Raw genomic sequence first — 26,085 nt, forward strand, 5'->3', positions numbered from 1 at the left:
TCAATATTGTTCTATCGATGTGAACAATTAAAATAACTTTTGTTTGATCAACTATTAAGCTTAATTCCTTAACAGAGTCTTTTCAGGCATACAATTTTGTTTTCATTGAAAAATTTCAATTCTATGTTATAGAGCATATAATCTACTGTTAGGAACTAGTGCATATTTTTACAAACCAGTAGAATCTATAACTCATAATATTTTGGCAAACCACTACTGAAAACTTCGTTGATTTTTTCTTTTTCAATAAAATTTCAATACGAAGTAGGCCTAGTATGAGTAGAAGTAGACGCAAGCTAATTTTACGACCATGTGGTGGAAAGTCGAAATAGAAATTTTCTTTAAAGAAAGCGAAAAATGATTTTCATAACATAAATCACTAAACCCCATTTTTTTCAAAAATTTAGATCAGTATTCACACATCCCACAATTTAAAATTTAAAATTCAGAAAGCAGAACTCATCAATATCGAAGATCCAGAAAACCCCAGACAACCATTTGGTGGGTATTTCGAATTTGCAACGCAAATATACGGGCAAATATACGTGTAAACATATCGTATATAATGTAGCAAAACCAGTATATACGTATCATTTTGGAGGCCATATAGGTACATTAGCAAACATATTTTTGATTTGGATTGTATTAAATTACGATTTGCACGACTTGTAATGCGTCATTTACGACTACCCTGATTCTTTTTGGAATATACTTTGACAATTTACATCATTATATAGATGATTGAGGTTGTAATATACGACATTTTTCGTAACAATATGGAAAGTTTGACGACTTATTTGGTCGTCTTTTGCGACTTGAGTGACGGGCTCTCATTTTCCGTCAGTTGAATAAAAATAAGATTATTATTTTTTTTTGTACTTTAAACCAATTGGTTTATTCATCCCCAAAAATAATAATAAAAAAAAGATTATTTCAAAGAAATGCATTTTTTGCTGTTAAATTCAAGTTTATATCGTACAAATTTATTATTTGCCTGATTGCTGATTTTTTTCAACTTTCATGAAGTTATTGTTAGTACCTGGACTTGATCCCCTGACCATACGATCTGCAGCTCATGATGGTTCCTCGACGCTATCTGGAATATATAAATTCAAGATGATTTGCTTGAAAGGCATTAAACCAAAAGCAAATCGTATATTTCTATAACTTAAATCTTTCAAATCGTAGAACATGTCATCGATGATCTAAAAATAGACCAACATTTTGAAGCCTCCTTTAATACGATTCCATTCATCGATGTCCCATTATCATAAACGACTTTATTGAACTTTTTTGTATTCTTCTACGACTGCCAGTAAATACGTTTTACGAAAATCAGACATGCGAATTAATTTGCAAAGGTATACGATTGCATGCACATTATTACGAATCAATGCAGTTATATACGTTTTTTATTTCGAATTATTTTATGCATAGCACGACAAAATCTCTCAGTCACGGCTGATCACCGTTTATCGGTCGTTTCACTGATTCTTTGCGAATTGTCGTACACATAGGTCGAGTTCATTTGTACACAAATACGCGAGTCTCTCTTCTTGTCGTAATAAAATCATGCAATGCTTTTAGATACGATAAAGAATATGCAAGGACCGCACATTGTAGGTGCAGATATACGAAAATGAGTATAAATAGCATTCTATAAGATGTAATCTGTAAAAGAAAATACGACTTCTGGTTGTCTGGGACCATAAATGTCCCGCAACTGTTTTAGCTTAAGTGGTCCATTAACCGATTATTTCTTTAAAAAAAACCGACTATCGACTCCTAAGCAACAAAGCGCGGTGTGAAATCTAGCATGTTCTCATCATCTACACGACGCGCCCATTAGGATGATGCGTGTGACACATTCCATCGCAAACTATTTATAAAACCGGCAATGAGAGGCCTACCTACGATTCCCACACATTCATTCGATACGTGAACCCTTTCTTTCATTCTGAAGCCGCCGCCCTTTTCTCGAGATCTTGACTTTCCAAGTTTTTTTTTTCTGTTGTTGCTCCCTTACTCCAGAATTGGTCCCTGAATGTGTCGCACCATTCACATCCGCTTAACGAACATAGGCTGGCTACATTCATACGAACAACATGGAAGATACGTGTGCATGCTAAGTGGGAGAAAGAGTTCAAGAGGTCCAATTCAGACGATAATTGCACTTGAATGCAACCGCCATCCAACGCTGCTAACATTCGGTGGGTTAGCCGGATGAGTTTGAAGACGCATGGAGCGTCGAGTTCGATGATACATCTCGGTCGATGTTTTTGTTCACGCAATATTCGTGCAACATGTAACCTTCCCAAGAATACAAACGTTAAACGTTGTGGGTTTTTTCTTCTCTTTCACAATTCGATTCCAAAGATTTTTAGTTAAAAACTGGAAAATAACGGAATCGAGAGCACCGAGCATAAATTCTAACATCACACACATCATAGTTAGTCATTTGGAAGTGGACCGCCCCGGGTTGTTCAGCTCCAATCCAACTGACTATTCGAACGATTCAGAATAGTACTGCGCGACTTGAATGAACAAGAAAGTCCCTTTCAGTTGTAGGTTATAAATAATCGAAGCATCGTTGCGGGCGTGGTGCTGCGGGAGTACGATGCGTATAATTCATCTATGATTGCCTATAATTATGCCCAAATGCGGCTCCGACAGTGCATGGCAAAGGCCCCCTTGTCCTGAGGGGAATTTCAGTTCGAACATCTGAAGAAAACAAGTCAATGGGTATCGATTCCGGGCAATAGTTTTTTGCGTCTGTTAGGGAGACGAATTTGTGTTGGATCCTGAACACGTGCATTCCAATAAATCTATAGACTATGTATTACTCAACTGATCTTTAAATATTTTTTTTTCTAGAATTTTTACAACTGGCTGTCACCCTTTGACCAGTAACATGTCTTGACATATAACTCGATGTTGAAATCTCTCGCGTTCTCATTAATCGGTTCGTAGTGTGTAATTATCGTTTTCTCACGCTATACGTTGTTGGTTGCGAATGAATATTTCTTCTTTTTGAGACAGCGTTAAAAGCGAAATCTGTTGCATTGGTACAATTTATGAAACTTCAATCACAGAAAAGTAATTTCGAATTGACTAACTGCAAAAAGAAGCTGTGACAGTAGAAATGAATGTAAGTTCTTCTCGGAAAATGCCCTAAGTTAACGTCAACCACCAAATTTTCGTACACTTTTTTTTTCGTAAAACTAAGTAATTCTAAAATTTTTAACAAATGTGATAGACAATAGCAAATTTTTAGAGCAAACAGAAACTGTGATGATGACCATATGCATGCATTCCATATCCTCAATGTATCTTTAGCATAAGCAAAGAGGCATGAATGAACGGAATCGTCTGGTGTCTGGAGGGATGGGATGGATCTGTTCTTCTTCCTCTGTAAGACGTCAAACAAAGCGTATGCAAATGCCCTACATAAGATTTATTAGTCTACCGAGTGATATATGAGTGAGTGGGACGAATTGATAAATGATTTGAAAAAATTAATTATTTTCTACATTCTGTCAACAAACACAAGGATGAATCTTCAAAGTTTGTAGTTCATTTTTAAGTTGGAAGGATGAGACTTATTGAAAACTAAGGATAGAACGCACGCACTGTTGATCATAAACCGAATGAATGATATTGTGCAAATCGGAGATGAAACGGATACTCTGCACAAGAAAGCAGTATGGTTATATGTATTTATTTTTCCCCAAACGAGTACATTCTGTGAATGAAAGAAAACGTAAAAGGCAGGATTAAGTTGTTGTCGTCGAGTACAGCGTATACAGGAATTTAACCGAACACTACATGAACTTGAAACAGAATTAAAAATCCGTATTAAAAATACTCGTGGGTGTCAATTCTTCAAGTCTAGGGGAGACAGGGGCATAACAAGCACCCGGGACGAACTGAGCACCCTTTTTTTTCTAAGGAAATATTCTCAAATAAATTTGACGAGGAACAGTTTGATAGTTTCTATAGTGTTATAGTAGCAAAAAATAAATTTCCTTATCATCTTTACAGAAATATTAAAAAAAACCAACTAGGTTCTCAAGTGACGAAAATATTATAATTTTTGAGCATCGGAAAATAAGCTTTAAAGATCGTTAAATCATCTTCATCTATAATGTACGCACTGCAACACGATGTACACATTGTTCCTCAATTTTCACCATCATTGAATTTTTAAATTTTCACTATAATTAATTTTGAAAGGCGATTTTATTTTAACTTGTTGTCTCGGGGCGAACAAAGCACCATTATTCGGGACACGATGATCATTGTCTGCCGTAGAATCTAGCAGCGAATTCAACTCGATGAAATCAACTTAATTTTAGAGCTACAGCTTGACTAGTTTACATCTGAAGATTTGGTCTATTGGTAAGGTGTCGAAGAGGTAATCAGAAGACTCGAGTTCGATTCCTGGTCGAGGTGGTTTTTTTTTTAATTTACCATTCATGACTATTTAAGAATTTTTTTACACTGGTTATTCCAAATTCCTCTACTTAGACTGTTGTACATTCTAGATTCGAAAATGGCTAATCGCCTTGTCCCGTCTCTTGTTGATGAATCTTTCTATATATGTATATTAAAATGAATTTCTGTCTGTCTGTCTGTTCCCTATAGACTCGGACACTACTGAATCGATTTGCGTGAAACTTGGCAGAAGAGGGTATTGGATGCCGGGGAAGGTTCCTTTAATGGCTTGAGACCCTTCCCTCTCACATAGAGGGGGGAGGAGGCCTTCCAAACAAAAGACAAATGTTTGCAAATTTGACGAAGGCATTTGGGTAAGAGACATATTTCTATGATTACTTTAGATCCCTCCTCCTTTCCAGTAGGGGGATAGAAAGAGGGGAGGGGGCCTTTCTTACAATTTTTTACCATAACTCAAAAACTAATCAAGCAAATCAAACCAAATTTGGCATGGGGTGCTATTAGGCTACGAGATATGTTTCAATAAATATTTGGCACCCATCCGTCCTTCTGAAGGAGAGATATGGAAAAGAGAGAGTGGCTCCCTTTTATTTTTACACTAGCTGAATTACCCGGCCTTGCTCGGGATTGCATAAAATATAAATCAAAATGAGTCGTTTGACTTTACGAAATTTTGGTAGCTTTGTATTCAATTTGTTTTATATATTTATTATGAGAAAATTTTACCCATGTTGTGCCATGTATGTAAGCTTTGAAAGTTTCGTTAGTGTTTTTCAAGTTTTGAATGAGAATATTTACTGTGTTTCCCTTTTTCATAATTTTGAAACACTTATAGTTATGAGGTTCGTATTCATGGAAATTAAAAATAATTACCCATGAATGCTTTTTTTATTTCATCACGAAAAACATTTTATACCCACCCTTTTTTAAAGGAAGCTTGAATAGCTTTGGCCTTCTATTTTTTTTATCTCCAAATGATTAAACTCTATTTTTATCTTTCCCACCCCGCATCTAATGAAATCTCTTTTGGAGATGATCTCTTCGGACGCTATATGCCATATGCTCCCCCGTGTGCTATATTCAAGCTTTATTTGCTCAGAAAATTCTAAGAAGGCTTCCGAAACTTGCCGCAGCTCGTGGCCTTCAAGTCTTCCAAGCCAACGGCCATGAGTTCGAATCCCAGTCACGGCATACACAGTAAACTTTTGTGGTTTAGTGGTTTAAGCATTTGTGAGATGCTAGCCATAATATACTCGAAAGATGTACGCTTACAATTTAGTAAAAGGAATCTCTTCGAGGTAACATTAAGTTTCATTGAGATCCTGTTTGTGTTTGTATTTGGTTTTTTAAACTTGTTGAAGAATAATTTTTCATGTTTTCAAATGTATGTGTACTTTTCGTTGTTTTTTTCACACCGTTTTATGATTAGTTTTCTTAAATGTTCCAAGTTCCACTAATAGTTTTTTTTAGGTGAACTTAAAGAAATTATTTCGGAACCCAAATTGCCATTTTATAATGTTAAAACAAAAGATTTTTTTAAATTTTTCCTCTCTTGAAAAAAAAATCTCATTAATTATTGTGAAGAGTGATAAAGTAAAAATTCTTGGAAATAATTTGATTGAATTTGAAGTACTTAGCGGTTTAAGTTTTCGCATAATTGGATGGTAAAATTGAACACATTGATGATCAACATTTAAACAAAAGTCAAACATTTATAAGAGAAGTTATGTGCGTACAACTAATTTGAGATCCTCCTTTTTTCAGGGTGGAGAAGAATAGAGACAATTTTTTTTTTATATTTAATTTTGTTTAACTTGAAAATTTATTAAAGTAATATTGCCAAACGTGCAATGTGACGTTATTTAAATACAAACAATGTTTTGATGAAAGTTCGTAAACCCCCTCCACTTGGAAGAGAGAGAGAGAGGGTGAAAAATCCATACATTTTAGTGTAATTAAAGATCTCATGAAATTTACAATAGCACAGTAAAAATTTCAGATTTTGAAAAACAAATTTAAATATCAAATTCCACTAAATAAGATGAAATAATCTTTGATTTAAAATTCCACCTAAACAAAATAAAATCATTTTTACAAATTTCATTTATTTTAACCTTCCACAGCTGTTCTGGTCATTATGACCCGAAACGCAAATTTAAATCATTATAATTATCATTCCAATATACTGAAGAACTGAGATTTAGACTTTTGAAAATCTGTTCATGAATAAATAAGATACAGCGAAGCAAAGCAAAAGTTGATTGCCGGTTTTTTTTTAAGTAAGATTTTTTTTCTACCGGAAGATCCGAGATAGAAAAAGGAAAAAAGTTGAACTTTCTCATCATACAAATCGTTTGCCTTGATTTGATTTCAACAGGAGAAGTGTTTGTCCGTGAGACTTCTGAAAATAGATTTTTAAGATTTTGAAATTACATTTCTACTTACAGAAAAAAATTTCAAAAACAAATCAAATAAAACCTATTTGAAAGCCAATTTTTAGGCTTTCAAATGTAGAGAACAATTTTCAGATAATTAAACTTAAGACTTCGTTAATAAATCAAAGTTGATCAAAGTTTCAAGTGAATTCTTTCATCGAAACACATCAGAAGATTTCAAATCGTATTTAAGACTTCAAAAAAAATTGGTCGTTTTCGTTTGTGGACGCAAAAAAAGTAGTAACAAAGATTAAATCCGGGTAAAATACGAGCTTTTATCATAGAAAACTGGGCAACCGGACCGGCCTGATCATTTCCCAAATTGTGTATCAATTATCTGGGCAAGTCCCGGTAAAACCGGACAATCTGGCAAGCTAAGTAGAAGTGCTTTAAAGCTCCAATCCGGAAAACCTGCTTTAAAGTTTTAGTTTTGTTTGATTTCTATATAAACATTATTCCACAAGTTGGAGGTTTTGTTTGCACAAAAAGTATGAGTATAAAAATCTAAATATTTGAAAATCGCACGAAATATAGATTCAATTATTGAGAACCATTAAAGGGTCTATACTAGGCGTACCAAATACTTTCAGAAAAAATAGGACATTTTAAGACCTATTTTTTTACCATTCCTATACATAAAGATGCGTTCAAAACAGAATGATATCGCGTTAAGCTACGCTGGAAATCGCTAACTTTCAATTTTGACAAGCTGCCATTTTCCCCCCTTTTATAATTTTTTTATCAAATTTTCACACAATCTAGTTCAACTATTTAACTAACGCTCTACAAAATTTGAAATCTTTTTAAAGACTATAAATGATACTATAAATGATACAGCTATTCCCGTAAAAAAGGGGAAATTTGGAATTGCTTTACTAAATTTGCTGTATCTTTAACAATTTTCATAGAAAAATTTGAAAATTTGTTCTAAAGATGTAAAAATATTTTATCTAGTACCAGGCCAAAATTGGTGCCGCGTAGAAAATGAGGTTCATTATCGCCCAACAGACGATTTCATTCTTTTTTGGACGGACGTTTGTATGGAAAACATCGTAATCAATGTTTTCTTGTTTTTTTCTTTCACAAAATCCAAATTTATCACGAAGAATCTTGAAGATTGATAGGAACTTCATTCCTGCTTTGTTTGACTTCATATTAGTTGGAAAGTTGAACTAAATTGTGTGAAAATTTCATGAAAAGATATTAACTGAGAGAGAAATGGCAGCTTGTCAAAGTTAGAAGATCTTTAAGCGATTTCATTCTTTTTTTAACGCAACTGTACGTCCCTTCAGCTGAAATAGTTCATAGAAAGTAATAAAATATGGATGAATGAAATTTGTTTAAAAAATTGAATTTTCTAGAAAACTTCCATTTTTGTGAACTTCAGACAAATATGTTGTAGTTCAGAGTTATTTAAAATCCGAAATTTTAAGAAAGTTTCTATATTTATAAACAGCCATTTTTTGATTATCTATTAAGTTTATTTAATTCAACACCTCTATTCATTCATTGTTAGATTGAAAATGGTTTTTTTTCGCTGGGTAGACCTGTTCTATTTTATCCGGAATTTGACTTTTTTCTTAAGATTCACATTCAAAGGATTCTGTTAGGATTCCGGAGAAACATCTGGAGTTATCATCGTTTGGAAGCATATTAAAAAATATTTTCTTCAATCGAATCTTTACACAAGCCACGGAGGAAAAAAGATGAATAACACGATGATAAAATCCCAGACAAATAAACAAACAAACAACAATTCTTCAATCGAAAAATATGAATGCTATGTTATGCTATATTATGCTATGATAAGCTTGCCAGATTGCTCGGTTTAACCTGGTCTTGCCCGGATATTTGACACAAAATTAAGGACAAGTTTGATCCGGGCCTGTTTTCCGGATTTCGTAAAAAATTTAAAAAAAAATAATTTGAGTTATTATTTTTTTTTTAATTTATGCGACCAAAACGATTATTTTTTGAAATATTTTTATCTAAATAATTATGAACAGATTTTCAGAAGCCTGAAATAGGATTGAAAATCAGCTGATATGTTTTGATGAAAAAATATATTTTTCAGTATTTGATTTTTTTTAATATTTCTGTGGTATTGACCAAATTTGCCCAGATATTGCCCGGATTTTAGTTTATTTTTTTGAATGCTAGGAGTTGGCCAAGTTTTTAGATAAAATTGCCCAAATTCGCTCGTTCCGTATATGTTTGGAAAATATTCTGGCAACCTTAAATGCTAAGAGCTAAACGAGTTATTTGGTGTTGGCTTATATAAACTTCGAAAAGAAAGCTGCTAATTTTGAATGATTTTCTGTATAACCAATCAATTTAAATTTCTTTTCTTCTCTTCTTAAGATTTCTGCAGTGTAAGTCAGTAAAACTTCAAAAAAGTGTAACCTTTTTAATTTCTACAGCCTTTTCGGTAAATGTCGCGTTCTTTAAGTAAGAACATTTTTAGTTTTGAAAATAATAAATGGATAAAAGAAGATTAAAAAAATGACAGGAGTTGAAAATCATCGAGGAGAGATTTTATAATAAGCGTTTTTATCAAACACGGATCAACTATTTTGAAGTGAGTTGAGTCTACCATAAAGGTTGAGAGGGTTGAGTCTACCACAAAAGTTCCTCAGAAAATAAAACGGGACATTATGAGAAAAAGGGAAACGGCGGGACATTTACTAACCCCTTTGGTTTCAAGGGGATCATATGAGGCCCTCAGAGTCAACGGGGTTTAAGTGTTAACATATTTTTGAGTTATTAATATGTTCGCCACGCTCATTTTGGTAGTTTTACTAGCCGGGCCCAAAGAAATTCTCGGAGCGAGAAAGAAATGAGGGAGAACTCCTACTTTGCAACGTGTGGTTAAACTGAGCGGCTAACTCGAGTAAGAAAGCGTCACACGTTTTTTTATGTGAGAGGGGCCTCCCAGGAAATACACCCGTCACACGAATATGGGTCTCATGGCGACGAACGTGTTGATACCAAACGATTCTTCATATTTCATGCTAAATTTGGTGGTTTTGTCAGATTTTAAGAATTTTATTTACAATCTGTTGCGATCGAAAGTAAAATACTGATTTTCGAAAAATTGAAGGAAAATGGTCCAACATAATAACATACTCTAACAACCCGAAAAAACGGCATTAACTTGGCAAAGTGGAGGCAATATACATACATATTTTTTGCTTCTAGCTCAAGCGATAAGAATTATACAAATTGGACGATATTCAACACCTTATTCGTACATCCTGAAAGTATGCGAGAGAGCACAAGTTTTGCTCTCAATGCAAGGGGACCGTTGCCAGCGACAATAAATATTTCCTGCTTCTCTTATTGGTCAATTTTTCCGATTTATACTGGTTTTAAGTAGCGATTCGTTCATTTATTTGGTAGGATTTGCGATTCGCTTTAACATTCTAAACGATTTGAGCTATCATTTCTAATGCGATTTTATGTTTGCTGAGTAAAGGCGTGTTTTCCGAAAGTAGCTTGCCCCTTTGGCTCCAAGGGCCTCGTATATGTTTACTAGTAATGTCTCATTAATTCATGAATTCATGAATATATTTTCTTGTCGCGGTCGCCAAATGTTTAAAAAAAAATTTTTTTCTTAAACCACTTTACAGGCCTGAAAAATGACACCGAAAGTTCAATTTTCATTACCAGAACAAGTTACAAAGTAAGCTTTTCTTCATATTTTAACTTGAAAAAATATTGAAAAAGTTAAAATTCAAGTCAAAATTTAGTGTGGTAAGTTTGAAGATGGTGAATGTCGTTTTTCGAATCATATACATACATATTCGAATTAACCGCTGATCGTGGCCTAGAGGATAGCGTTCAAGTCTTCTACACCAAAGTTCACGATACCGAGTCTCGGCCACGGCATACATAGTATTCTTTCTGTTGGCTTGTGTTATTTAGCATTAGTAAGATGCTAGCCATTATATTCTTGAAAGATGTACGCTTTATTCTTAAGTAGCATTTTAATCTCTTCAAAGCAACATAAAGTTTCACTAAGATCCTATGTGTGTTCGTTGTTTTAATTGAAAAATAAACATTATTTTAGGTGCCATATATTTTCATTACCATGAATAAACATATTTCAAAGTGACGATGAAATAATTCCCTGCTAAAACATATGCTTTTATCCTCACCTCAGATTAGCCTTTTAAATAGACCCTTGGCGGATGCATTTTGCCAAGTCATACATACCTACTTACTAGCCAGCCATACATTGGTGCTGAAGCTAAGTGCCGTTGCCCAAGATACCACACACTTCATACGTTACATGTAGCTGTCTCTGGACCGCCACGGGAGCTATTAAAGCATAATTACAATGATTTATTCTCGAGCCGCTAGCTCGCTGCCCTCCACTTACTAGCAATTGCTCCATAGGGGAAAATCGCCCTTCCTCTACAGTTTATGATACATCCCTTTTAAAGCTAGTCTGTTGAAGAGCGTTATAGAATTTGTTCACGAATGTCCAAAAAAGCAAACTACAACAACAGCTTCACTGTCTGCTGTCAGTTGATTTTAAAGGGCTACAAATCGTTCACCTTTCGGGTTTTTTTTTGCTAGAGACAACTTTTTTTTTGGGGATTACGCTCCACATGTTGAGTGAAGTTGTTGTGTTTTTTTTCAGCTCAGAGTTGTTTGTAGGTACCTATATCAATGACTGTTAACTCTCGAGATTTCTCCATTTCTCGAGTCGGCTTAATTGAATGTATACGGCTACGAACGACTATTGCGAAGTGAGTACGAAATAACGGGTCTCGGGTCCCGTGCCGACATTTTGTACCTTCTCATCTATCCGATTCCGCAGTGTAATCATAATTTACATATACAGGCCGTCTTAAACCCACTTGAGGGTGCGAAGACCTTCCTCCTCCGATGATTCCCTCTCCCGATTCTGTACATAGTTGGTACTTTTAGTTGGAGATATGTTACCTCTCTAATGCCACAGACATTGAGACGCTCCTTGCTCCCAGTGCCCTCGTAGATAGTCGGAGGGTCGGAACTCCCAAGACCCTCAAGAGCAACACTGAATCTCGCCTGGTTGCATGCAGGTGTGAGTAAAACACTCTCAGTACCAAGTACCAGATGAAAAACATCCAACATCGCGTCGTAAGCGTCGACGTCGTTAAAACTTTGTTTTTGTTCGTTTTATACTTCTCTGCTTTGGCGTCCCCTATAATACTTACGGGTATGAAATAAACATACATACATTACTTGACTTTCGCGGATTGCGCGCATAATAATTCCAGCGAAAAACATGCCACCCATTTAGCGGGAAAGAGATTAAAATTTTGCCAAGCGGGAGGTTGCAAAAACATGCTAGAAGGTATAGATAGATATGCTGTTTTTGGCTTTCTTACAGAAAGGCATAGGGAACGGTCAGTTGGGGATATCATTAATTAAGGGTCCAAGACCCCACTTTATAGGTACCAATCGACTCAGCTCGACGAGTTACGATGATGTCCGGGAATTTGTATGTTCCATAAAAACGTTCTTAACACATTAACTCCTATTCTAGGTTTCACGATTTTGATGAATTTAGTATCAAAAAATTGCATTTTTTTTTCCTGTAGGACCTATCTCAAAACCAAAAAAAAACAAAATTGTTTAAAATTTTTCTATTCCATAGAACATATCATGCTTACGTTGGCTCCAAAAAAGGTAGCCATTTGCTCAGCAGTAGTAGCCAGCAATCGCTAAATTAATTACAAAGGCGATCAAAAATTTGACAAAAATTTCATTAAACAGCAGAGAATCGATCCCACGCCATCTAGCATGAGAGTTTAGGAGGTTAACCCCTTGACCACTAGTGAGCGTCGAGATATGTGGCTCTCAAACTTTAACAGTTTGAATTATTTGGATTATAAATGAACTCGTTGAATATAAGTTCGTTTATCCTCCAAAAAACGTACTGGGCACCTTTTTTTTTATATTGAGTTTAGTAATTTTTGCTATCGATTTTCTTTAATCATAATCTTTTTTATAGATTAATAATATATATAATTCAGAAATAAGGAATCCATTATTGTGTCATTTATTTCCAAAGATAATTGACACTCTGTAAGAAAGCCTCCAATCCACTGATAAGTGTATTAAATCGGGTTTTTTCTCGTTGTTTTCACTGCAGTAAAGCGTGCCATCATCTGTGAGTTGGCGTGTCAGTTTTGGACACTTTTTTGTCTTGTAAAAGAGTTAAGATTATATATGCAACGTACTATCCTAAACACATTTTTATAAAGGTTTCAAATGCAAAAATAGTTGACTGAGGAAATTTAAATTTTCATAAATTTTAAAAGAACACAATAATTTGAGCATTTTACGGTGAAGTAAAATGAGTTTTTTTTTCAAATTTTAAACTGCATTGCTAGATTAAGATCTTTAGGTCATAAGAAATACCAAGGTTTTGAGCCCTCGTATTTTAACCTAGATTTTACGTGAAATTATCATCCTTTAGCCTGCTGTTAAAAAAAGGATAATGAAGCTGACCCTTTTTTTTGTGCGGATAAAGAACTTGGGAATTGTCGGATGATAAAAAAAGAGGTGTTGAAGTTGAATTAAAAAAAAAATCTTCAAAACCTCAAAATCGCTTTAGATGAAATGGTATTCCAGTTGGAAAGTGCAAGACAACTCTCAAGGGAAAATAGGCAATTTGGTGGCAGTAGGTGGAAAAATTAATTAGAAAATGATCGGATTTTTGTTCTGCGTATCATGTCAGTATGATCAGTGGATGAAGAGTACTTAACAATTTTAAATCCTTCAATATTTTTGGAAACGTTTACTATATTTTAATATAACGATATTGTTTAAAAAACTGTTAAAATTACATAGGTTTTGATATACTATTCGAGTTAAAAATTAAAAGTTATGAGCATTTAAAACATTAGGGAAGAATGTCTTCTGGAAGAGTCTTAATCATTGCTTAGCAAGATATCATGATTATTTATCCAATAACTATCTAATATTAATTCAATAATTGTCTGATAAAAAGGTCTCGAAAAGTGCTTTTATTTAAAAACTAGAAAACGGCGCCTTAAAGTATGCAATGACCATAGGGTAGAAGACTAACTTTTAGAATTATTTAGTATCTGGCACTTATAAATTGTGAAATGAGAACTAATAGTCAATGGACTTTTATCATTAGAATTTGCTTGATTCATGCTAAGACTTAGAGCGCCCTGAATAAAGAATCAAGTTACCTTTTTAAAAGGTTCCAGTATCTTTTAACTTAAAAATATAATTTTTTTTTCATCCAATGAAAATGCTCCTAGCTCATCTACGGGTAAATGTATCGTTTAAACTTCAAACTTTTGGAGAATAAATACTTGGAGTTACACGCTGTCAGAAAATGCAATGGACGGCGATTTGTTAAATTAATCCAAAAAAGGTATGTTAAAAATAAGAAAATGGGATCAAGTGTCCCCATTTTCTTCTACCTCATTTGGCCCAAAAAAAACTTCAAATTCAATTTGAAAAATGATTTTTCAAAATTTGCAGAAAGCAGTACTGTAATGTCATTAAATGAAATCGTGAAAATTTAGAGAAACCCGAAGAATTTGCGTGAAAAGATAGGAACCGTGAAATCATGGGAAAATTTAAATATTTTAATCAAATTTACGGAACTCGAAATGTAATAAACCTTACCCCATGTAAGGCAAATAGATATTCGCTTCAGCATTTTTGAACAGAGTTGTTACAAAAATTCAAGCTTTCTTAGAGACTTAAAAAAGGTTTTTATAATGATCATTTTTAGGAAACAAAATTTGTCACTCACTCAATGCTCGATGATTTCATCAGACCAATTTGACATTTGAGCGTTATTTTTCTTATTTTTTCTGTTTTCCAGCCTGACCCAGATAATGCTCCCACATATCACATTGGCAGCAACTCTTTATAAACCATGGGTTAATACCATGTTTAATTTTGATAGTGGTCAGTGGTCATTAAAAGACAGCAAGGGTCAACCTGATTCAAAAAATGATAAGATAAAATCCCAAGTAACCATAAGCACTAAAGCTTTGCATTTTTATAGCTGTATACAAATATTCAAGTGCTAAATTTCAATATATCAGTACATCAAGTGCAATTTTGCATTGTACCAGCCCTTCGAGTGCTATGCTGCATCATTTTAGAATTATACCACTCTTTTAAAATGCAACTAGCATTTTATCAGCTTTGCACGATGCTTTTGAAATGCAACATAGCTCTAAATCGGGAGACAAATGCTATATTTACTAAGCAATGAATTGGTATCATTTAAGCTTGCATTAATGCTTTTTAGCTCTATGTAAACAGTACAGTGGCATTAGGCCAAAGCACATTAGCATTGATTGATGCCGAGTTAATGCAAATTTAGGGCACCGGTTGCCAGATTCAAATAGGGTTGCTTGATGCACAGAATCAAGCTCCATAGCTGACGTTAGAGCAGAATTGCTGCTAGTCTTCAGTGCTTATGGTTACTTGGGATGGATCAAAATTTTCGGCACAGTGTAAATGTTATAGTTGTTTAAGAGAAAATAATATTTCAACGGTAAACTTTACATGTTCCAAAAATTGCAAAATTTTCTTAAACTTTTGGTTGCTGAACAAACAGATGCAAGATTGAGTTGGGAAGAAGAGCCATCCGATAGTTGGTTACAGCTAATAAGTCTTTTTTTCGTACAAATATCACATCCTGCCTGATTCAGCTGAGCTTGCAGGTCTGAATCAGACAACCATAATTATTGCTGAATTGACTCGTATTTTAAACGATGTCGAATATTTTCGTCCATTTTTTGAGTATTTTGGAAAGGGTTGCTTTCTCATAACACGTAAAATTGTTAAAACATTCACTGAGGAAACGAGTCAAAGCATGATAATTGATTGCAGGATATTTAAACGACATAGGTGACTACAATTAAATGTTTATCACAAAACCAGATTTTATGTTTCGGGGTAACTTTGATCAGCATGGTTTTAACGTATCACAACATCTTTCAAATGATTGTTTTGGTGCCATTTAGGAAAAAGGCATAAAAACATCAGTAACAGTAGTTTTTCTTTCGAAAACATTTATAATCGAAAGATGGACAATAAACTGATCGGAATTGGACCAAAAAAAGTATCAAACGGTTTTCGGTTCGCTTTGGGCCCAATAACGACTGTGCAAATTTTGGTAGCTCTATGATATGTAACAAAAAATTCAAAGTTTTTATGGATATTATTATGGAAAAAGTGACTTTTTTGTTAAAAAAAATCCTACACTTTTGCACTGAACTTCAATTTTTGAAGCTGCATTCTATTGCTATTGCATTTATTAAAAAAAAACCTTGCACAAGACCGTGAACCTCTGAGATGCGTCGATCGAAAGTTATGCCGATTTCAAAACTGATTGATTTAATTTTATTTTTTTCACATCTTTTCAAATGGCATACCTGCACTGCATGTTGGGTAGGAGCCATCATACGTTAGAAGCTAGTTGGCGTTTTATCCAAGGTTGCCGAAATTACAGAAAAATCTATTGTTTCACAGAATTTTAATCAATTTTTATCACTGAATCTGTGTTACAGAACACAGAATTATGGAAATTTTTAAAGATTTCACAGATTTTTAAAGTTTTTATTTCGTCTTTCCAAAATTATAAATATTATGTCAACATAAATTTTTAACTTTGTTTTGGAAAAACATGCTAAAATTTGTATTGTCAATTGATTTTGACTCATTTTTTTCACGACTTTTCAAAGAAATTTATGCTGTGACCATCACAAAAACCATCACAGAATTAATGTGTAAAATCACAGAAGGTCGGAAATTTTAACGCAAAAAAAATATTTTTTCGGCAACCTCGGTGTTATCCCATATGCAGAAAGTGTTTTCGTGTCATTGGTTAGTTCGATTATCGTGAATGTTGGTATAACGGGATTTTAGGGTCGGAAATTGTTTCCAATAGGTTACAAACCCCTCCCAACTCAGAAAAGAAGGGGAGGCCCATGTAAAATCGACGTTAAATATGATAAAAAACTATCATTTTCCTAGTGGTTTATATCAAATTTTGTACACATGTGTTTTTTAGAGCATCTTCATGCATTGTATAAAAAGACCTCTTCTCTGTTCATCACCCTTCGTCGATTTGCTATGGGAGCTCCCTTTACCATGGTGGGAGGGGTCTTTTCAAACAATGCATGAAGTTTCTGTAAAAAATATACTAAAATTGATATTATTCACGTAAAAAATTACCAGTTTGTGTCATATTTTACGTTGATTTTATATGAAACCGGTGGTGGGAGGGGTTTATAACTTAACGAAAAACAATTTCTGGCCCTAAAATCCTACCAACTTTTACGACAATCGAACCAACCAATGACCGAACACACTTCTGCATATGGGATAACACGCCAACTAGTTTCCAGCGTCTAATGGCTTTTATCCAACATGCAGTTCAGGGGTGCCATTGCCATAGTAAAAATATTACAGTCAAGAGTGCCATTTAAAAAGATGTAAAAAAATTAATTAAATTAGTCAGTTTTGAAATCGCCATAACTTGTAATTGCCGCACCTTAGAGGTTCACGGTCTTGGGCAAAGTTGTTTTTTTTTTAATCTTTAGCAATAAAATGCAGCTTGAAGAAGTTGAGTTAAGTGCAAAAGTGAGAATGTAGGTTTTTTTTTAATAAAACGAAACTTTTTTTTTCTTTTTTATAGGAGTTTAACCCGTTAAGGTCATTCTTTCTCGAACGAAACTTTTTCCATATTAATTTCCATTCAAACTTTGATTTTTTTTTGCTACAGTACAATTCCCTAAACGTAGAAAAAAATCAGATATTTGAACTTAAGATTTATGTTGTTAGGCAAACTTTCGGAGCTATACTGATGATCATGAGGAAAAATGTTGTTGATTAAAGATACCCCGGTGATCAAAGTAACCTCAGTTTATATAGTTGTTTCGATGCAATTCATTCACTACAGATAAACAGAAGCATTTGGAAAATTTGAATATCCCTGACGAATTTACCCTAAAATTGATTTTTAAAATAGCACTACGCTGGTTCCAGAAATGCTAATTAGATTTTTCCAATGTCTGTCTTAATTTTAAAAAAGTTATGGAGTTTTGATTCTCAATTGGTCTGGTCTGTCCCACTGTGCGACGTGATACATTTTCATTCGACCAGAATTCTGAATTTAAAACGTCTTATATAACCTACTTGTTTGATCCAAATGATTCCTACTCATCTAACGGATTTCTAAAAATCGTTTGAAAAAACCTGTGCGTGTCCAGCAGTGAAGCAAAACAGCTGCCCTCTGTTGACATTCATTCGGACGTTAGAACAATAATTACACCCGGCTAGCTCTTTCTGGCTTGATTTTTGTCGTTTTTCTCAGCCCATTATTTTTTCGTAAACCCTTCGCCCTCATTACGCGGAGGCCTCATTCAGACACGCTCCTCGTCATCATCGTCATGCAATCCGAATAAAACAGGGTAGGTACAACTTTCAAACGTTTGAGACAGCCCGAAAGTTTCATTTTTACCAGGAAGTTTGGTCACTTGGTAAATTTTTTAACGACATTTTTCGGTATTTTTGCTACCGTTTACTGTAGTTACTAGGAAAAATCGTTAAAATCAAACCTGTGCTGCGGCCGAAAATTCGGTTGAAGACACAATAAACCACAATCAACGTCTGTATAGTTTAGAGTGTAGGCCTACGTACAGTTGAAAGAAACGGTTAGAAAAACTCATTACTTTCATTCAAATGGTTCAAACCATTGTTTCCGTTTGCTGATTGAGAGAAGTCTTGAAGGGGGGAAGTGAGTGAGAAGAAAAATGTCGGTACGAAAAACAACCTCTGAAAAAGCCACACGCGGAAATCGAGGGTGGAATGAAATGAATGGAATAATTACTATTTCGTTTAAAAACGAATAAAATAGTACGGCGTGGCGCGCGGCTTACCGTTTTCCTCGTTGGACTTACCTTCTTGTTTTCTAGTTTACTTCTAACCGGCTTCTATGAATTATGAATCGTTATTTTTGGGTAGGGGGAGCTATTTTCCCTAGACTCCTAACAAAACCCTAGTCTCGCGTGGTCCTCGTTTGCTGTTTGATGGTCCTCCTTCTGAAATCTGAAATTGCAACGGAGAGGTGAAGTTGTGAATTAATTAATCTACTGACCAGAAACTGGGCTGGTTAAGACTATGTGGTTGATTGAATTATAATAGTTAATGGTTTGGTTTTATGGCTCTCGAGAGATTGTTTTTATGAACGGGTTCGAATTGACGTTGAACTTTGAGATAGAAGCTGGCTCAAAGCATTGAATTTAAAATGGATGGTTCAGTATTGTTCGAGTAATAAAACTTCGCATCAGGTATGTTCAAAAATATGTTTTTTAATTATGACAAAACATATGTAAGCAACTTGATTAATGTCGGATTTTTAATACGATTTTTTTTTCAATTATTCTCACTTAGAGGTTTGCGTTTGAACTTTTATACGCAAACAATTCTGGCATAGAAAAAAAATTATAACGAAACGACGAAAACGGAATGGAAACCTCTTTATGAAAAAAATTTGGAACACGAGCGTTTTTAAGACACCATCTGTTTGGTTTGGGCACGTGGAGAGATTTCCCGAATTTCAAACCATGTGCCACCGTTTACGGTTGAATTTCCTATGGCAAAGACCCACAAAAAAAAAACTATGAACTCGTGACGATGAATGAGCAAGACGAGGAGCAGAAGCAGGTGAAAAAAATTCAAACCATCACGCCAAAACCGCCTCCTATTGTGTATGGAATGGACGGACACAAAATTTTGCTGTCATATTTTGCTTCTTTCCCTCTTTGAACTTTTCTGTTATGCTGCTTTGTGAGGGACTGCAATTGAAGAAACCCCATTCCGGGTTCTTCCCGGAATCGCGTTTTTAACTACTTTTCCGTAACGTTTTGAACAGGTAAACTACAAGTCAGTGGCAACTCGTAAAGACAGGCCCCGATATAGTGGTTACCTGGTAATATTTTTTCCTTCTATTTGTAAATAGAACCATATATTGACTTAAGCAAAGTCGTAAATCATAGGGTTATATGGTTGAGGTGTTGTAAACACGCTCGTGCAGCACACGGTCGGTTAATAAATGGACGCTGTCTTTTGAGGTGCAGTACACAAATCATCCCCCCGGGAACTCTCTTTGATGGACTTTCACTTTTAAAGTTACCGATGATGGTGGATTTAATCGAAAGTAAAGCATCATCAAGTAGAATTAGAGGCAGAACGTAATAACTTGAGACTCTAAAAAAAACAAAACTCTCTATGAGGGGGATCTTACAGGACATCTAAAAATCCTGAAGAAATTAAGAATAAACTCACTCATTGTAAAGAATGATGACTAGATGGAGCTCGTTTTCAACCTAGACATACCATACAATGTCACTGTCAATGAAAGGGACGTGTGGGAGTCAGGTGGACCTGGGATTTCTCCCGGATCGATAAAATTCTTTACTAATGGGTCAAAAATTGATAATGGAACTGGGGCAAGATATAGAATAGAACTGCGGTATCCTAGGAAACGAAGAAGCAGAACAGCTAGCTAGGGAAGGATCTCGGCGCCTGTTGACCTGAACCTTTCTGGGTAGTATCGAGGAGTTTGTCCCCTACAAGGAAAAAAAGGGTAGAAGCCCGTCAGACGTGGTCAAATTTATTCCGAACAATCTGGGCATTTAAGATGCCAGAGTCAGGTTTTCTTGCACAAATCCGATTGAGGCAAACCAATGTCCTTTGTTTCTATCATAGCGAGCTGAGTAAGTAATCATCATTTGAAACACATTAGAAAAGCTAAAAGGAGTAGTTGGAGGCACATGTGTGAAACCGTTCAATCTACGCCAGAAGCTGCCAGGCTCCAGAAAGTTCTATCTAAAGAACACTCAAATGGACTAGGTCAATTGAAGAAAAACAACGGGGAGTTCACTACAGACCCGAAAGAAACCCTTCAATTACTACTGAGTACGCTTTTCCCAGAATCCATCGGTTTAGAGATTAAGGACACTCCGGCTGAACAACCCAATCGGAATGTCAGGCGTGATGAAGCTCTCCGCAAATCGCGCGCAATCTTTACACCGTCAATGGTTAACTGGGCAATCAGTACATTTGAGCCATTCAAAGCTGCTGGTGAAGATAGGATTATACCAATCCAAATACAGCAAGCAAAACAAATGGTAACACCTGCCTTGGTTGAGATGTTCGTAGCCAGTATGACACTTTGTCATATTCCCACACAGTGGAGAAAGGTGCGCGTTATCTTCATCCCAAAACCAGGGAAAAAAGATAAAACCCAACCAAAGGCATTCAGACCTATCAGTCTGACATCCATTATCTTGAAAATAATGGAGAAGATACTTGACGAGCACATTAAATCGCAGTATCTTAGCTCAAGTAAGCTGAACAATTTTCAGTTTGCTTACAAAAAAGGTATGTCAACGGTCACGGCCTTACATACTTTAACACAAAAACTAGAAAAGACCCTAGAGGCAAAAGAAATAGCACTCGCTTCTTTTCTAGACATTGAAGGGGCATTCGACAACGCATCTCACAGTTCAATCGAAATAGCTATGAAAAGACGAGGATGCCACTCGGCAATTGTTAACTGGACTAGTAGCATGCTTATAAACAGAACCATCTATGCAAGTTTGGGAGGACTTACAATCAAAGCCACTCCAACAAAGGGATGTCCCCAAGGTGGGGTTCTATCACCGTTGTTGTGTTCATTGATCGTGGACGACCTCCTAAACAAACTTGTATCTATGGGTTTCGAAGTTATTGGCTTTGCAGACGACGTAGTAATAATAGTTCGGGGAAAATATGAGAATGTGTTGTCAAACAGAATGCAATCTGCACTTAACTACGCACTATTCTGGTGCAGGGAAGAGGGACTGAACATTAACCCTTCCAAAACTACTGTGATAGCATTCACTACGAGACGAAAAACTGCACTAAAACCACTAACATTAGACGGGGAAGTGCTAAACTTCGAATCACAGGTGAAATATTTAGGCATCATACTAGATTCAAAGCTATCATGGAATCCGCAGATAGAGCATGTAATAGCCAAGGCTACAATAGCTCTATGGGTTTGCCTCAAAGGAGTAGGGAAAAAATGGGGACTAAGGCCGAAAATTATCCATTGGATATTTACAGCTATAATAAGACCCAAAATCTCGTATGCTTCTTTAGTGTGGTGGACCAAAACTGTGCAAACTACGGCCCGGAAGAAACTAGCGAAGCTTCAAAGAATAGCAACCCTAGCTATAACTGGCGCTATGCGAAGCACATCAAACGAGGCTCTGAATGCACTACTAAATATCCTGCCACTACATCAATTTATTGAGTTAGAGGCAGAACGTAGTGCCTTGAGACTCTCCAAAAACAAAACTCTCTATGATGGGGATCTTACAGGACACCTAAAAATCCTGAAGATATTTAAAATAAACTCACTTATTGTAAAGAACGATGACTGGATGGAACCCGTTTTCAATCTAGACATACCATACAATGTAACTATCAACGATAGGGACGTGTGGGAGTCAGGTGGACCTGCGGTTCCTTCCAGATCGATAAAATTCTTTACTGATGGATCAAAAATGGATAATAGAACTGGGGCAGGGGTGTTCGGACCTAGACTCAGGATCTCAATTCCGATGGGAAACTGGCCAACAGTATTCCAAGCAGAAGTTCAAGCAATTCTAGAATGCACTTTAGCCTGTTTGAAAAGAGGATACAGATACACAAATATCTATATATTCTCTGACAGCCAGGCCGCTCTCCGGGCACTAAGTACGTTTACATGTTACTCCAAGCTAGTATGGGAGTGTATTGTTGCACTAAGAAACCTGGCCATACGGAACAGAGTATTTTTATTCTGGGTTCCAGGCCACTGCGGTATCCTAGGGAACGAAGAAGCAGACCAGCTAGCTAGGGAAGGATCTCAGGGCCTGTTAATTGGACCTGAACCTTTCTGTGGAGTATCGAGGAGTGCCTTGAATATGGAACTCAAGAACTGGGAAAGCACTACTATTGTCTCCAATTGGAGAACAGCAGAGGGAGCAGCTCAGGCAAAAAGATTCATTGAACCAAGCGCACGACTCTCCAAAAACATGTTGAACCTAAGTAAGCATGAGTTAAGTACTTACACAGGTCTCTTGACCGGACATTGTCCAACAAAACAACATCTCAAACGGATAAACATTATTCAAAACGATGACTGCCGGTTCTGCGGGCTCGAAAAAGAAACTGCAGAGCATCTTCTATGCAACTGCTGCGCCCTCCTAAATAGGAGAGAGCGTGTACTTGGGGCAAAGTTAATAAGCGCACAAGAAATATGGTTGCATATCAGCCCTAAGAAGGTTATATCATACATCTTTGATATCATACCCGATTGGGATAAAATGCTTAGTCAGCAATCAACTGTCACCCAACTGTCAACCCATAGTGCAGGTGAGCCTGATAGCATATATTAACGCGGGGTAATTACCACAATAGATCAACTACTGGTCGCAGTGGGCTCTCCCCTACAAGGAAAAAAAAAAATGTCCTTTGAGATTTTTTATAACTTCAACGACAAGAATCATTGGACAGCAACATTTTTGTTCCCCGTGAAAAACATTCGGAATCAACTTTGAGCACACATGCTCTGAGTGGTTTTAAAAGTTTACTGAACTCTCGAGCTCGAAAGATTCTCAAGCCTTTGGCTTCAAACTTCAGCGAACAAACCTTCTGACGAAAGTTTCAGTACACCCACAAATCAGACTTTACACCAATAATGACCTTCATTGGAGGTGGAATTATCGGCATAAGATTCTATGCCGGACCGGCACTAACAAGCTTTCCATCGCTGGAATTGCGCAACCGCATTGCATATGTCTGAAAGAATTCAAATAAAACATATCCCATCACAAGACAAAGCAGGATGGAAGTAATCAGCTAGCAAGGATATCGTCGAACGATGTACCGAGAGCTCTGTGAGTATATTTGTTTCCAACCCTCGGCAAACAACCACCGGCAAAGATGTCTGGCAGTAAGCAGCTGTGCGTTCCTATGTCATTCGGAAATAGAAAACAGTTTCTCGTTTCCCATTTCCATCCCATTCCCATCCCGTTCGCAATTCCATCAAAAACAAAGGAAGAAAAAAAATTTTGGCCACGTCCAAAGCAGGGCGTTTTTTTTTTCATTTTTTGGTGATCGTGCGTGGCAGAAAGAGTATAACAATAAACCGTCATTTGCTAACTGACTCAGTTGGTACACTGGTTATGTTATCGGACTGGCAAGTTGAATTGAGAATGTTGCGTTGGGTTCGATTCTCACTTTATTTTTTTTTTAATTTTAATTTGGGATAAACTATCCAATAGGATGAAAATAAAATGTTTTTCTTGTTTCGCTTGAATGTAGTGATCATGCATCAATTTGTTTGAAAGCTCGAGTCTTAACACCAGTAGTGCTCTCCAATCACATCGTCTATCTATGGAACATCAAAATTTTCAGCGCATTTTTGGCACAGAGTTAACGCCGATCGGCATTGGAATTTTGCAACCTCTTCTTTGGGTGTAGTGGACCCAATTGGGGTTTGCTCTTGACTAGGGTAGGTAGGGTCGTCTCATCCCTACATTCTTTTTTACCTATTTAGATAAAAACTTTATTCATTTTCTGTATATCCCTTATCTCATCCCTACAGGTTTTTAATTATACCCTGCAATATCGAAAAGGTTACATACAGATTTTCTTTTTAAAAAAAATAATGAGAAACACTGTATATTCATAAGATCAAGAGCGTCCTAAACAATGGTCTAAAATTTAAAGCACATTTCTTACTTTTATCATAAAATTCTGTTCAAAAATGTAGTTGCGTCTTAAACACCGGCTCTTCTTATATACCGTTAAATAAGGTAAAGTTTCATTGAATCTCATCATTGTCGATTTCCGCGCTTTCCATTTTTGTACAAGGTTTTGAAACAAGTATCTGTTGTGCAAACTACAGAATATTTAAGTAAGTTGTTCTTTATCTTATTTTTTATCAAGGAATTTAATTTGCAAGCTGTCATTCTTCCCAAAAAACACTTTCGTTGTTTTCCAAGGGGCCTTACAAAAATTTCATTAACTTGCAGAACTTGAGTTATTTTTTATTCTAAAATGTCTTTCGACAAAAAGGACATTTCCTAGAACTTCACAAAAAGAAGAGTACACTCAATTCTCAATCGAAAAGGATAACATGTACTCTTAAAAATATATAATATCGCTATTCTAGAATGCTGCACAACTGACCTCATCGAAAGACACCAGAGAGGTCTGTTATGTTAGCAAATGTGAATATCGTATCGCCTTTAAAAACTATTTCATTAACGTGACATCTTCAGATAGTGTGTAAAATTTCAAAAACTATCATCGAAAAAGTCGTTGAAAAAGTCTTAAGCAATGTCATCTATTATGCCGTTCAGAACATACAAATCTGCTTCTAAAGAGGCCAGTTTTCGAAAAACCATAATCGTTTTTAAACTCACAAATATTTAAACTCATGCCTCAATTAAGTGGACGGCTTAAAACAATTTTCACTGAAGAGGTAGTAGAAATAACTAAGAGCTTTGGAGTAAGTTTTTGCACTTCTTGAATGGTCATTGGACTCAGAGGACTATGTCCTGTAGAATGGAAACATTTGCAACAGCATTGATTATTGATATCTAAAATCCAGGTTTGAAGCCAGTCTTTTTCAACCAAATGAGTATATACCTATATATTTCCAAAGCTTATAAAGAAATCGTCAATGGAGCTTATTCCATGTGTCGAGTGACGTTATTGACCCAAGTTCCAATAGCAGTCCTGATTAGCGCTTATGGCAATTTAAGACATCAGTCAGGTTTTTAAACATCAGTTAATTTGGTCTTTGAAAACCGATTGAAGGTTATCCAAACTGTCAATTTTCATCATATAGCATCACAAGTCTTCAAAGTGTCCTATATTTAAGGTCAACTGTGCCAGCACTTGGTAAGCTCAGATCTGTGGCACAAGTTTAGTAGGGACTAATTATCACTTAAATGTGCTTAAATGAAACTGGTATTATGACTAATGGAGTTCTGTATGGACGTATTCTTCCGCTGTTTGTTGATAACTGAGCCGATGTCCGCGAGTTAGAGCCGAAGAGTAAACATCGAACACAGTTTTTCCGGATAAGTTTTTC

At 35.8% G+C, this 26,085-nt stretch overlaps 1 protein-coding gene across 3 annotated transcripts in view; it reads right to left on the bottom strand.

The window, feature by feature from the left end:
• LOC129751958 (neurotactin) overlaps positions 1-26,085 on the bottom strand; it is a 130,120-nt gene that overhangs the window by 40,376 nt on the left and 63,659 nt on the right. For 2 of the 3 annotated variants that reach the window (XM_055747753.1, XM_055747754.1), the window contains one exon: positions 18,848-18,995. The exons of the other annotated variant lie outside the window; for it this stretch is intronic. The gene's annotated coding sequence lies outside the window, so the exon portion shown is untranslated. The remainder of the gene's footprint in view (positions 1-18,847; positions 18,996-26,085) is intronic. 3 annotated transcript variants of the gene reach the window in all.

Source organism: Uranotaenia lowii, chromosome 3 (assembly GCF_029784155.1).
Source record: "Uranotaenia lowii strain MFRU-FL chromosome 3, ASM2978415v1, whole genome shotgun sequence".
Taxonomy (NCBI): Eukaryota; Metazoa; Arthropoda; class Insecta; order Diptera; family Culicidae; genus Uranotaenia; species Uranotaenia lowii.